Here is a 16179-nt window from a genome sequence, read left to right as displayed (position 1 = left end):
CTTGTGCTACTCTAATATCTCCATTCATTTCTTTTAGCCCTCTATCAACATCTATATTGGATGTCTTTCTAATTCCCATGTTGGTCTATAACAAATTTGTTGATGCTCTTAATCTTGCCATGATAATTGTTGTTTCTCAAAGGCAGTAAGGCAATATACACCACCATAATTATTGGTTTTTTTTCTCACTCTTCAACCTATGGATCCTTCAAGGAATACAATTATGTATATTCTTCATCATTGTTAAGCCAACCTAGAGCTCTCCTTCACATTCCCTAGACTCTTCTTTGAATTTAGCCTTGCACCCTTCATCTGATGTCTCTGTAGGGACCATGACTTTTTTCCTCTGAAGGACGACTTCATGTACCATCTTGGTCCCTTCTTGTTCACTAAAATAAGTAACTTGTAACATTATTTTATTTTTCTTAAACTAGAGGTTCATAAACTTAGTGTACACATGAATATTAACTGGACCAAAGACATCCAATAATAACATCCACATTTATAGCAACCTTCAACTCTTCAAAAAATTGAACATCCCCACCCTCAACCTATGTGCAAAAAAATTGAACATCCCCACCCTCAACCTATGTGCCTTGAATATGTTTATTAAAACCTATGATCTTCCAGCTAAAAGCCGAAAATTATAAAATTATGTTTGTCACTATATTTATAGCAATAAAGTCTTTCCATATTAAATATATCTATGAACTTGTAATAGAAGTTTACACCTATAAATTAATCCCTCAATGCTATCATTATCCTTGTCAACATGAAAGCGCTTTGTTAGAGCACTTTAAGATCTTTGTTCATAAACATTTGTCAAAAGATGTTTGTTCATATTGTTTATCCAAAAGTGTCGTGTCATAATTAAACTTCCACCATACAACAATGTTCTTTAAACCACATTGTTGAGTGTGAAGTGTAAAATATCAAATGAATATTTGGTTGTGAAGCTCCATTATATGATTTTGGACCCTGATAAATGACTCGTAATAAAAGAAAAAATATTGTGTATTTGGGGTTTTTGATTCAAATTCATGTTTGGACCAAAGATTTATTTATGATATTTCCCATACCTTAGGACATCTCAAACCATGCAAAACTAGATTTTATAGAAAGAAAAAACAATGATGACTAGCAATTATCTCATTGTCACGACTTGCAGCATTCTCAACTATTGATGCAAAATTTTGTTATTTTTCAGCTTTGCTATTTTTTAGTTTGCTTTTTTTTAATTTTATTTTTTAATTAACCCAGCAAATTTGACAACAATCTTCTTCTTAGAATTTCAATTATCAATATTTCACAATGGTTAGCTTATTAAAAATCATAAATAATATTTTTTTCTCGAGAAAATATCCAAGCAGATCTACCCAAAATGATCACTTCCTGCCAACTTATTAGCAAAGCCTAAGTAAGCAGATCTACCCAAAATGATCACTTCCTGCCAACTTATTAGCAGAGCCTAAGTCTAAGAGCGACGAGGAAAATTGACTCTCTGACCTCCTATTAGAGAGATGTTTTAGCAATGGGGACTCTACCAATTGAACTGACCCTTAAGGGTAATAATAAATAATATTGTACAAACATTTCTTCTGCTGATTTGCTGAGACGACACAGTATTTAGCAGTTTTTTAGTAAACATTTCAATCATGTCATCCAACCATTATTACTACTAACTCTGTGGACAAGAGCACCCTCCACAATTCTATGGCTCAATAGCACCCTCCACAATTCTATGGCTCAATAGCATTACGCAAAACTATCACACGTCGAGACAAATAGATGGCCAGCGCCTATGCAAAACAAAGGAAAAGTATTCGCTAAATTCCAACTAAACACATCCTTAAGAGCGCATAGAATGCTTTTCCAAATGTAGCATTTGGGGTTAATAGATCTTAAATCACAATGGCCGTTACCTCATGCATTATCTGTTCAGAATCTCAGACATAAGAAACCTTATATTGAAACCAAACCCTTATCCACTGACTCTTACCACACTGACACGCAAGCAAACTAAGAATTTGCAAATAACAAGACTAATCACTGAATCTTGAAATTCCTGCCACATGTTGAACACGCCTTCCAATAGGTGATTAGTATGTACTAAACATGAAAATGTTAAAATATGCCATGCATTTACAACAAAATAGCCTGTCAGTATAAACGCATGAGTACACCGGTGCTCTCCGATATGGAACCAAAATGACAAGCAAGGAGAAGAAGCCAAATAGAAACTGCCTAGGAACTTAATGACGCTAGGTATCGAATTCTAAATGTAATAAATTGGATGATAGCCCCACTGAGATTAAAAACACATGTACAAGAATTTTCTACAGCTTGAAAGATGAGTTTGGCACACAATATATCTCCGGAGGAAGGTGACTGAGACTTGGATTTTGCCAGTCTCTATTATCAAACTTTCAGTTCAGCTTGCCATGGCATATCATCTAATACACAGGCAGACAATTTCTCAACGGCGGCTAACTTGCACAATAAAGGACCATACCAGATACTGACGTTAACAAAACTAATTAAATTGTGAGCAGATCTTCTCAATACATGGAGTGCTTATTTATTAACAATGAGATCAAATACTTGTAGCCCCAAAAAGGCTTTTATCCGGAATTCATTACAACAAATATTCGTGTCAATAAATTTGCTTATTGACTCTAGAAAATGACGTTTGGCAAAATATCAAATCCTCTCCATACAATTAAGTAAACACTAAATACAAACTCCAAAAGGAGTAACTAGACATCGAATGCAACAATCTGTCTACAGCACCACAGTCCTCAACTTGCAAAAAGTGTGTTTCCAGTGCCTGTAGCATCTGTGCATTGTCAAGGAACACAAAGTCGAAGTATTATATAAAAATCAAAGGCTCAACAGATAACCCAAAACCTTTGTGCTATCAAGGCATTACATACCAGAACCCTCTCAACAATCTATTCATTACTCGTCCATGACCATCCTAGGATGAAGAATACTAGACATTTATCCCTGAGAGTTGAAATGTCCATAGTTCACTTTGTAAATAGCAATAGTGACCTCAGAAATTCACCTGCCAGGTACTCAGTATGATGCCAACTTGCAAGATATACGGCCCCCTTTCAGTTTCAGGGTACCAAAGCAGTTATATATGATCATATTAGTGCACTGGATGCAAAACAGATTCAGTGTTTGAATCTAAAGAAAGTAATCTGGTGCTGGTTTTTTTGAAGGAACGCCCCTGGCTTCCTGCACCAATAAAACAGTATAATTCATGAAAAAATGGTGAAAGTCAATTTCCTAAAGCATAATTCTGCACCAATAAAACAGTATAATTCATGAAAAAATGGTGAAAGTCAATTTCCTAAAGCATAATTAAAAATAAGAGTGCCAAACATGTATGATTCACCAGCATTAGCCATTTTTCATTACGCTTAACCTTTTTGTCAGCAACTGAAAGCAATTATAATTCTATGTTTCAACCTCTCATAATTGCCCTGCAAAACCTTTTTAGCATAACTTATAACACGTATCTCCCCGTCATAACTCCAGCAAAACGGTTATAGAGACTACCTCCAGCGTTTTTCACAAGGATCAAAAATAAAATTAAATATTATGAAAAGTAGTTTCCCTACCTAACAACTCACACTAAAGCCTTGTTTTTATCATCGACTGCCAAGCTTCTTCCTCACAAAAGAGATCAAAGGGGCAATCTTCTCAAAAGGAAAAACATGGTTACCTACTAGTGTTTTCAAATAGACATCTTCAAAATTCGATAACAAATAATGAGGAATGACTCAACTCTTAGTGCCAGCCAAGCATCTGCATTATATATGCCACTCATCTTATTGAATTGCTGCACTTGTGGACAAGGTGGAACGACATCAAGGATACAGCAATTTTCTCTGAAGCCTAAAGAAGCTATACAAAATATGGAAATAATAGCATGTGCATGCATGAAGGCAGGATGCACTAGAATCAAACAGTGCACCCACTCAACAGAGTCATCAGTGCATTTAAAAGTACTTTCATCTTAAGTGAGCAAAAAGAGAAATGAATGAGATGCAATTTTGTGTTCATAATATGGTTTTTACACAGGAATTCATGTATTGTAGTTTGTTTGTTCCTCAGATTTTTGTTTTATCCTTTACTTTATAGGGTTGATTTTCATCTTTCTCCAAGGATAAGTGCAGAATGGGAATGTACAGCTAGCCACCTCAGAGCTGGGTAGGGCCTATTATGGTACATGATGTGTTATCAAAACAAATAGTTGGTGGAAATAAATTTCCATGCATGAAATAATGAACATCTTGAAGCTATACAGTAGGGTCATACTGCATAAAGGAAAAAAGTATTACCATGAAAACAATGGAGAGACACTTCAAATTGAAAGAATCACATCAGTTTTATGAAATCCAACTTCTACTTAGACATCCTATTTTAGCACACTAAAACTAATGGTAACAGGAAGAATGATCTAGTTTCCAATTAGGAAACGGGCAGTATGGCAATTAGGAATTACAGAAATGCGTCAGAAACACGACCAAGCAGTTATGTTATCCAACAACAGAGAGACCAGGAAGCAATTTGCAGACCGAAACGTAGTTTTCAAGAAACAAGGTTAGATTGTGGGGAAAAAAATTTAGGGTAAAGAATTGAAGTGCTCAATGAAATGTTAAAATGAAAAGAAAAGAAAATTAATGTGCAAGAAACCGCACTCCAGAACAGCAATGTGAAGCCTAGTAAACCTTGTAATAACTCAGTCATGACTATTGCTTAATTCTGCCTTCAAGCTAGTTCTTTGGGATCTATCTGCAAGACCATTAACAATCCATCTGTCTAATGTGCCCTTGGATTTCTATTTTTTACATATCTATGAGAAGAAAAATATTCTGTGAAAAAAAAAAATATCTTTGAAATAAAAACTGGTATAGAAGGTAAACTTTATAGAGCCCTTTTAAACCCTCAAAAGACCAGAACACCAATGTCTCGAATTGTTATAAAAGATGTCACTACTCCACTGTTCAACATGAAGTATGTAACAATAACAGATCAAGGAAAATGAGAAGGCCACGGAAGTCAAACAAGCTGGAACGGAAAAGAAATAAAACCTTGGAGTCCAACCAAATTGTAATGAAATGGAGATAAAGCCCTGGAATCCACACAAGCAGTAATGAAAAAAAGTTTGTTGATATTGGTAGCTCAGGCAGATACTTCTGCATGGGCCCAAGTGTCTAGGCGTGCAGAAGTCACCCAAACTCTCCTTAGGACACTTAAGCATAAGTTGCTATTGTAACTTAGCCCAAGTGTTACTTACAAAAAACACAATTAATTATGTTGGCTATTGAGCTAAAGAAACAAAGGGATTATGTTTTAGTCTCCACTGTTCATCTCAAGTGAGGCGAGATTTAATCTCGATCTTCAATCACTTTGAAAATTAGGTTAAGGATTTTAACTCATGTAAAGTTATAAAAGCAAGGCTAGGAAGAGGACACACAACTGTAATATTCCTAAATGGAAATATTAAGTGTAAACAGAAGCATGCACTATGAACAGCAACTAAATTCAACACACACCGACAAATTACAATTCTGCACAAGGAAAAATAACTGGAAGCTGAGTCATTTTATTAAATCTGAATGAAATTGGGTACAAAATAAGTGGAACAGTGGCACCTAAGCTTGCTATAGCAAGCAATGACAAACCCAGATGGGAGTAAGATGTCCACAAGCTGCAATGACTCCCCGGAAATCTCTGGGCTGCCCTGGAAAATCTGGATGCTGCTGCTGAAGAGAAATGGCTGTAGTGGCCTCAGTTGTGCTCAGAAAAGGCTGAATTTGTAGCTGGTGCCTCTTCTCCTTCAGCTCCACCAAACCCAGAAAGGAATTTGACTCCAAGTACACCACCTAGAAGCCCACAAAAAGAGCGAGTTACCCAGCTTCACTGGCTACACGCACTGCTGGGTAACTCGCTCTTTTTGTAGCCAGTGAAGCTGGGTATTTCCCCACACCTCCGAAAATTCCTTCCAAAATCTCCTGCAAAATTCTTCTCAAATTTCCCTTGAATCTCCTGCCCCAAAATACCACAGTCTCTGCTTGTCTCTACCCTTGCATGCCACTGTCAAAATGGGTACTGCGCAGGCCCTGGAAGGCAAATGCTTAGCCCAAATAATCCCTCACTGCCGGCACTGCAAACCTTCCAAAAACTCCAGCAATTGTCACTCCCAATAAGCCCTGAAATTCCCAGAAATTGTTCTGCTCCACAACTTCCTCCTCCAAAGGGTGTGAATTCTTCCCTAGCGTCCTAGCCACACGCAAAACTGGACGCAGGTTCCTTGTTCCTCCTCCGGAACGGGTCCAACTCCAACTGTGTCTAAGGACTCCTCTAGGGGGGGCACTCGAGGTCCATCGAAGTAGGAGCAATGTTTTAAAACTCCGACTCCGACTCCGACTCGACCGAGGGTCGACTCTGACTCCGACTCCGACTCCGACTTGGTATCGACTCGGCCGGCTCAATTTCAATGACTTGGTCGTTGTAAAAAATACATTAAATATTTATTTTTTTATAAAAACACATAATTTTAAAGATTTTCATTCATGTTTCCAAACAGACAGCATTAGAATATAGATAGAAGACAACATATGATCAAAGTAGGCTCATGAATATATCCATTATATCAAAATGTTACCCAGTGCACTGTCCAATACATACACGATGATGATATAGAGATCAAAACAAAAACACATAACCAAGGAGGCTATAAATGGCCTCTGCAACAAAAGTCTGTGACCAGTACTACTGGCTACTGCTAGAGTTGCCAACATCATCTGGCTCAGTGTTACTTGGGAGCAGGAACGAAAGCGAGGAGCGAGAGCGAAAACGGGAGCAGGAGCTACATTTTCAGAAGCTCCCGGTTTGGGAACGAATCTTGGAGGAGTTCGACAACCAATGTCACTAACATCAAGGTACATAGAGGGATTGGCACTCTTGATTAAATATGAGTTCCATACCCTAATACATGACAAAATTCAATGGAAACATTGCAATCCCCCAATCTTGAAATCCTGAAAAACTGATAAGTCTGCTGGATTTTGAATGAAATCTAAATTTCTACTTTCTCCATATGAAATCCAATGAGGTCGGAACCACTCTCAAACATCCTGAGTCATTTCATGGTAATGTTAATGAAATTTGAATAGCATATCAATACTAGGAGAGGGGAATGGACCCCAAAGTCCAAAAAAGCAACTAATAAAAGTTAAAACCATTTGGAGTCCCCCACACTTAGAAAAAAACATAAAAATAAAAAATTGTGTTTTTGGGGGTTCACTAGCCGCTTTCCTTAACCCGGCCGGCCGAACCGGTTCAACCACCGAGTTGAATTTTTTTTGGTCAAGTCGGTTCTGAGCCTGCCGGGTTTAAAAACACTGAGTAGGAGCTGAGATCTCCCCTCAGAAATCTCCTTGTGCTAAGCAGCACAATGTTCACCTAGGTAAGCAGCTCAAGTAAACAACTGAGTTCAATTGTTAAAATGACAAAAAGCCCCAAACAATGGCCCTCACCTCATATTTAAGCTTTCTGCCTCCTCTCTCCTTGTGGGGCCCATTCTCCACTTAATTCGATTTCTCGCTCCATTCTTCACTCTCCTCAAGCGCGTGCTACACCCAAGAGGTGCGTATGCCCCCACGACCCACCAAAACTTTAAATTTTCCCTCCTCCCAGGTTAAGCTGCCAAAAATGACGCTAATTCCAAAATTGTGCCAAAATTGGGAGGTCTCCCTAATACTCAAGAAACTGGGGATATTACAGTCTCCCCTACCAATATTTGCTTGCCCTCAAGCAAATTTAGCACTGGATGCTGCAACACTTGTTCCCCTTACCACGTGGCATCCTCCTCAAGAAGGTCTTTCCACCTGACCAAAAACTCGCTAATTATTTTGTTCTTGAGCTTCCTTTCCCTCACCTCCAAGATGGCCTCCGGAACCAACTCTAGATGGCCTCCGGAACCAACTTTAGATGGCCCATGTCATCCAATGGTGGCAGCTCTGTGGTAGTTGTGACCTGTTGTCCTAGTGTCTTTTTCAGGCATGAGACATGGATGTCATTATGTACCTTGCTTTCTAGCGGAAGCTCCAACTCGTAGGCCACATCCCCAACACGTCTGGTTACCCTATATGGACCATAGAATCGGACTTGAGCTTCTCTGCCCCCTTATGTTTTAGTGAGGACTGTTGATATGGTTGGAGGTGTAAATAGACCATGTCTCCCACCTCACACTGTCTCTCAACCCTGCGCTTGTCAGCGTACATTTTTTGTTGATTTTGTGCCACTTGCAAACTATCCTCAAGGGCCTTGAGGATCTCTTGGCTCTCTCAGATCCAATCCTTTTCTCTAGTGGCCCTGTTATCTCCAAAAATCATGTCAGAAGGATAAAAATATAAAGAACAAAAAAAAAGTGCATCATAACCATAGAGGGCACGAAAAGGAGGCATACCAATCGACATGTGGTAAGTGGTGTTGTAGTAGAACACTCCAAGGTGCAACCACTTTACCCAAGCCCATTGTTGCCCTGTCACATAGTTGCGTAGATACCCCTCCAACCACTTGTTTACAATGTCGGTTTGCTCGTCTGCCTGGGGGTGGTAGTTGGTGCTAGGAGTGAGCTTCGTCCCAATCAGCCTGAACAACTCCTCTGCCAGAACGCCACCATGAACCTGTTGTCCCAGTCACTCACTATGGTTTTTGGGAGACCATGTAGTCACTCACTATGGTTTTTTGGGAGACCATGTAGTCTGAATCCAAGCCAAAGGCATCAGCACAAGTTCCTACCTTGCCCCAAAGAACCCCCTGCAAAAACTGAGCCCAATCCCCGCACCCTGAATTGCACTCCCTCCAATTGCCACCAAAAACCCCAAAAAATCATTAAATCCAACCCCCCTATCAATTTACTAGCCTAAAATCTTTATTCTTAATTGGTCAGCCTAATCATATTGAAAGATCTATCAAATCTGACCCGAGAGAGCCTTCTCATACCTCGTAGGGCTAGCTACGAGGTGAAATGGTTTGATGTAGCCTTGAGAGTTTGTCTATCTCAGCCTAGGTGAATTCCAAGCGCTAACATGTGGAATAAAAGAGAAGTGTGACAACCACAATGCCTAAATATTTTTTGTTCTCCTTCTTTGTTTGGTAAAATTTCATAGGTTTAGCTAATTCCAAATGGAAAATATGATACATCCAAAAGGATAAGCTTGACGGAAACTATTAGATCCGCGCCTATGCTAGTATCTAAACTACTCAACTTGGTGTAAATCTACTTGTGTGCTAACACTTGTCCAATCTAGTAGAGAAAGGATAAGGGGAAAATATAAAGCGAGCAAACCAATATCATAGGTTCTAAAATAATTCTCTGAAGGGGCAACCTCATCTACTCTCAATAAATCAAGATCCCTCTTCTGCCCGTTGAAAATAATAAGTGGCGATACACATTCCTATTAAATAAATAAATAAATGGTGAAAGAAGATAAAGGCTTCCTGCACAGGGAGGTGCAGCAAGCGACATCATTGAGGTACTGATCAGGCTCTCTGGTAGTGAAGTAATATTTTTACTCTTGAAGTGGCTCCATTGAGGTAATGTCCAGGCCTGTTGATAGTGGAGCAACACTACAGATGAAAACTCATACTCTGAATATCATAAACTCATCGCGCACATTACCCTACCCTTTCCTAGATTGAAACAATTGTGATATGGTGTATCTTTTGTGTGTTCAACCAAGTAGAAAAGACTAATATTTTATCTGTATAACTGGGTTGAAAGGGGGGAAATAAGGAAATTTAATTGTTGAATCAATACTTCCTTAAGGTATGGTCCTTTAACTAAGAGCTATAGCTAGACAGAGAATCTTAAGCTCGCCAAGTGTGTTACCAAGTGTTGTCATCGCTACAACACCCTCCAAAAATTTCACTACATTCAAATTTTGGAGCCAACTTTAACGTCATGTCAAGTGTTTCCTTGGTCACCAAGTTTCATTTCATGTCATCTTATATGTTTCAAGTGTTCGTTATTGTTCTCAAGTTTTGTTGCATTGAGTAGAACATCTTTGGTGTATTTCATGGTCGCGACATTTTGTTGTTGTAAAACAACATTGTTTGGTCGTAGTCAGACACACTTCACTCGTTGCACTTGAGGAATGCATGCAAAGTGGAATTTTGATGTATATTTATCATTTTTCAAGCTTTTCTAAGTTTTCTCAATGATTTGGTATGTGCTGCACATGGTTTTATGTCTAAAACTCATCATTTTTTCTCCTTTTCCTATCTTTCAAACTAAGACGAATTTTGGTTTCAAAATGAACCCATTAAGACCAAGAGCGAATGAGTGAACTCTGGAACCTTGATCAGGAATCCTTCATTGTTCGAAAGTGCGCCATGCACCCTTCAAGAGCGCAAAGTGCACTCTCAAATCCATTTCCCCTTCCTTGTTCTGAATTACACCCTTCAAGAAGCCAAGTCTTCCTTTGGGCGCACTCATTTGACTCGAAGAAGTGCACCCCCCTTAAGTGCATGAGCACACTCCAAAGGCACCAAGATTCACCCTTTAGCCTTCATACTTTCTCCATGCGCCCTCTTGGGCCTCTTGATTGCATGAGTGCACCCCAAAGGTCTGAAGCCTTCATCCTTCAGTCTTCAGGAGTGCGCCCTGCACCCTCCCTCTCTCCCTTGAGTGCACTGTGCACTTGGGAAGCTTGAAGCCTTCCCCTTTATCCTTCATACTTGCGTCATGTGCCCTACCTTGATTGTCTCTTCCTCTTGAGAACATGAGCGGATGTCGAATCCCTGAAGCCTCCCCACTTCAGCACTTCATCCTTTCGAGGTGCGCCCTTCCACCCAAAAGCTCTCCTTTCTCTTTCCAAAGAGCATTGAAAAGGCATGAACAAAAAATATACATAAAACATGTTAGACTAGGAGATTTTTTAGGCGGATGCTTGTCATGATTGATTGCAGCTACCAGCAAGGCAAGCACACTACAAAAAATTGGGCAAAGGGTACATGTAAAGGAAGCATTGAAGAAAAAGGAACACATTGAAATATTGATGATCAAAGCACCCTAAAGACTCCAAGATAAAATACCCTTTAAACGGTGAAGACATCAAGGACCAACAACTGCTTGAAGAATGAATACATAAGTGGTTGCCATGTCACCACTGAAGAAAGCCCATGTCATTGGTCACTACTAGTACCAGTCATCGAAGATAGTGACATGTCACGTTTTCATCAGATGATGATGTGGAAGTTATGATGTAATGTTGTAATCATTGTAAAGACAAATAAGTGGAAGTCCAAGAGTCATGTATGGAAAAAAGAGTTATAGAAGTCCAAAAGACATGTAATACAAAAAGTCATATGTAATTCCAAAAGTCATTTCAAAGTCCCAAGGTTGTAGAAGTCCAAAGATCATTAGGATTTGGAAATTCAAGAGTCATGGGGATGTGAAAGGATATGCCTCAAGTTATAAAAGAATCCCCATTTCTCATGTAAAGGACTTTTAACCTTGGATTCTCCCATAATAAATTAGAGGGACAAAGTTAATGCTTTTGGGGAGCAAGTAGTGTTTCTAACAATCCACTATTGGAGCTAATGATGTTCATTGTATTTATGTATCTTAGAACTTTTCCTTAATATAGAAGCCTTCCAGGCCAGCACATTTTTCACACATGGATTGTAGTTGTTTCTAAGACTATTCTTTGAATGTTTATGGTCCATGTTTTCTTTCATCTGTACTAGAGTAACTGAACTATTTCGTTTACTTCAGTGCTCAACTTAATGGAAATGTTTTGTAATGTTTATAATGATTGTCGCATCCATGTGAACTATTATGTTCGATGTTATATGAATATTTCTTATTCATGCGTGTATCCATTAGTTAGTACCATTATTTATCTATTTGAGGCTCACTTTATTTCCCCCCTTGCAGTAAAAGAACCTTGATACATCTGCAATTGAACATTCACAAGGTGCACTCACTTGCTCATTCAAAAGGATATTTGTGCTTCTCTCTTGTGCTAACTACTAAAGCCAACGCATATCTTAAATAAATGGAAGTCGGGTTATATTCTGGATGGGAATCCTACACCAAATAGTCCGAGGTCTAATTGGAACCTTATATCGTGGAGATCCCTTGTATGTTGGTGGTATCCAGCAAAATCAAAACTTCCTAAAAGTATATATTTTCCTAGATTACAAATAGAAATTAAATAAATAAGAAACCCAACTTCCTTTGGTAAATGAGTTTTGAACTCGAAAGGTCAAATTGAATCCTAGCTAGTAGATGCTCCAACACCAAGTTGTCAAATTCAGAATACGTTGATTTCTTAATAATCTCTAGTTATTCTTGTAGCATATCTTTAGAAACTAGCATAAAGTCTCTAAACATATGTGGTCCCTGGATGTCCTCGAAAAACTTAATGGCCTTAAGAAAGTGATTCATTAGGGGAATTTTGAGGTCTAAAATGGGCCTCCTAAGAAAAATGTACAACCAAAATAAACTTTATAAGAACCAATAGGATTCAAGATGATGATGTCAACCATGGGGGATGATTCACCATTTTTGGAGTAAAATAGTAAAAAGATAAAAAATAATAAAACTACCTTTTCAACTCATATTTTCAACTTATATCCCTAAGGTTTTACTCAAATTTCGAGTGGGAGTACTCATTCGATGAAAAAATTAATTCCTCATCCAAGGAGTACCCATATTGCCTACTTTCGATGGACCCAGCTACATGAAAAATGAAAAATACATGAAAAATCGTGATTACAATCATGATTTTCATGTATTTCTCATTTTTTGTGTAGCAGGATCAATTTAAAGTATGTGACATGGGTACTCCTTGGATGAGGAATCAAATTCTGCATCCAACAAGTGTTTCCACTTGAAATTTGATTAAACCCATAGGGAGATAAGTTGAAAATACGAGTTGAATTTTTTTTTCTTTTTTCCTTCTAAAATTGATGATGTAATCTAATATTATTTTAATATTTCCCCTATTATTTTATAATTTCCTTAGGAGGCCCATTTTAGACCTCAAAATTACCCTAATGCCTACTTTTATCATCAATATTTGGATAGTCAGCAATGACCTCTTCTAACATTTTGATTCTAGTAGACCAACCAACTTTGATTTACTTAAGTCTTTTGGTCCTAGGAGATTTTGTTATTTCCTTAATAATTCGTTGAGTGAGTTGATTTTATGCACAAAGGTTTACAATTTAGTATCAATAAATTGTTGATAATTTTCAAGATCCTTTTTAAGATGCTCAATAAATTAACAAAATCTTTGTGCCAAACTTCTTAAGTATGGAGTGATTTTCCATAATTCCTCAATAATTTCAATTCTTTTATTGATATTAGTTACAATATAGGGTATGATTCTAGTCAGTGGGTGTGCCATTTTTCTTATTCAGTCGAGTGTACTAGGTGAAGTTGCCATAGCCTTGGGTGCTTTGATGGCACAAGGGATCATGAATTATGATTGATATTTTTTTCAAGCTCATGTATTCTCTTTTTCAACCTTATATTTTCTATCTCTTGTTCCATAATAAAGTGTGTTAGAGATTCACAAGTAGTTTGGTGTAGCTTAAGAGTCAAGTAGTTCTTACTTACAATACGTCCACTTTTGTTATTGACTAATTAATGACCATTTTATTTTTAACCTTCACTCTTTCCACCCCTAGCTTCTTATTACTCCTATCATAGTGTTCATATTTAATAATATGTGGATGGTCATCAAAGGTGAACAATTAATCTGTTATTTCTTTGATCACTCTCTGGGTTTTGGCAATGCAAGTTGCAACCCAATTAGGTAGCATGGTACTACCAACTTCTATATCAATTTTCTCTTCCATACATTGAGCCTCCTTAGAGTTTTTACTCTTTGATGATTCAATTGTGTGTGATGTTTCTAATATCATATTGGGAGGTGGATCCTCTCCATATCCTCCACCAGAGGGCCTATAAATACTCATTCTTCCAATTTTCCTTTCTATGAATTGAAAATGAATTCAGGTGAGCATCAGGTGTCAAATATGGAGGGATGTTTGTAGGCTTTCTTCCTCTTTCTCTATTTTTTCCTCCCGAAATAACATCGGTTTCTTCGATAAATTATTCAATAAGGGTAGGTGTTTCTCTTTGTCATGATGGTTGATGTGATTTTCTCTGCTTCCTTTAGTAATTCTTGTAAACAAATTTCCATATCTGACTATGGTGAGGTGCCTTGAAAAAATAACCTCTAGGTCAAATCCTTGAAATGCTTCAACGTCAGTTAAATTGAAAATATTTAATGATTTAGAAAATTCTACCATTCGAGCACATTTCTCATAGTTACTTCTCCAACTATAAAATTCAAAGAAAAATTTTGATTCCTCCTCTTTATTTCTAACAAAATTAACCATGGATGACATTTTCTGCATATTTTAGTAATGAAATATATGTCCAACACATAGTTTAGAAGCAATAAGGATTCATCTCAAAATCCGTATATGAGAATTAGGGTGTTTTCCTCCCTCTCTTAATGTATTCCTTTTACGCAAAGAAAATCATGTGCTTCATTTGATATTCTATTGGGTTCTCACCCAATCACCTGCTAATTAATTTCTTTAACTAAAGAATCTCGCACTCGACAAAAATGAAATGGGTCCCTGCGCTCCCATAACACCAAGTACTAGAAATACACCAATTCTATGTCTAGATTCAAATTATTCTTATGGCGTAGGTCATGTAAGGTATGACATGAGACTAAGGCTATGAAACAATAGGTTGTCAATTTCTAGTTTTGGATGGATTGGTTAGCTAGAAGGACAATTCACTAGAAATGAGGTCTACCCAATCAAAAAAATCATTTTCAAAAATAATAGACTTATGGGCATTTGAAGTAGTTTCTTGCCCCATTTTTTTGGGAAAAATCCAAGAAAAATATCTATAGGATTCGGAAAATATTGAAATATCTAGGAAATGAATATTAGAATAAATTTACACAAAAGGCAAAATGAACTCATGAATAATGTTTATTCCGCTAACTTGAGAATCCAAGAAAGTATCGACTTCTGATAGCTTGAGTAACTTCATTCATTTTGGTAGCTTTAGGATATTTTTGAATGCTTTTTTAGTCAAATGGATTAAGTTCTTCTTGATTCCAAGCTTAATAGTTACGGTTTTTGGATCAAAATTTCACACACACAAATAAACTATTTCTTTGCAATCAAAAACTTCAAGGATTCATGTAGGATTTTCCAATCCATTGATCCATATCTTATTATTTATTTCCTTGTTCAGAGACAAGTTTAGATACCATTGGTGTGCAGTCGAATAGTGAAAAAAATTATCTAAGCGAGCGAGTGAAATGAATGTGTCATTGAAAAATGACTCTTTCTTCTTTCTAGCAGCCATTTGTTTGTTGTACTTAGTGATATATGACTTGATTAATAAATCCATTATTGAATCTTAGTTGCTAAGTCATTATGCTAGATGACACAAAATAATAAGTAGAAGTTACTAATTCCTTATTTTAGTTTATGAATGGTGATGGAGAGCAAATCATGAAGTACGATTTCCATCACATCACCTTTACCTAGAGATAAATTTCCTTTATTGATCCTTTAAGTGACCTCAAAAAGAAAAAAAAAATAGGAATTGGAAATTAAAGTGATGAAGTGACCTTATGACAAGTAATATACACAATTAATGTTAAGTAATGGCATGAAGTGTGGATGAGTTGATTGTGTGAAGTCTCATGTTGTGCAGGAGATGAATATGTCTAGAGGTATGGTGTATAAAAAGGTTGTGCAGAAGGGAATTATGCAGAGGGTAAATGCATGGAATAAAGTGTGTGGAGAGGCAAAGTGCGTAGAAGGAATGTGTGAACAAATATATGTATGCAGTTTTTCCACAAATTGGAAGGAATGTGTGAACAAAGATATGTGTGCATTTTTTCCACACATTGGAAAATTGATTATGTGTTGGATGTAGACGAAAGAGTGTGGAAAAACTTATGTATAACATTTTCAATGAAAATTGTCTCTTTGCATAGGTTTAGACAATTTTTTGGGTCAACATTTGGCTCTAACTAAGGATAGTGACCCCCTTGTGGGTTACTAAGGACCCGGAATATGACCACTTGCCTACCCTATTAG

At 37.4% G+C, this 16179-nt stretch overlaps 1 long non-coding RNA gene across 1 annotated transcript; it reads right to left on the bottom strand.

Annotated features, from left to right (window-relative positions):
• Positions 1-2555: 2555 nt before the first annotated feature.
• On the bottom strand, positions 2556-6803 carry LOC149239238 (uncharacterized). Its single transcript, XR_016246435.1, has 2 exons — positions 3068-6803; positions 2556-2836 (listed from the first exon to the last, which is right to left on the bottom strand). It is a non-coding gene; the product is annotated as an uncharacterized LOC149239238 (long non-coding RNA).
• Between the last annotated feature and the right edge of the window lie 9376 nt (positions 6804-16179).

This window comes from Pinus tabuliformis, chromosome 8, assembly GCF_031772625.1.
Source record: "Pinus tabuliformis cultivar Carrire ecotype Pingquan chromosome 8, CPIR1, whole genome shotgun sequence".
In the NCBI taxonomy this organism is placed as follows: Eukaryota; Viridiplantae; Streptophyta; class Pinopsida; order Pinales; family Pinaceae; genus Pinus; species Pinus tabuliformis.
This window is presented reverse-complemented; position numbering and strand designations above follow the sequence as displayed.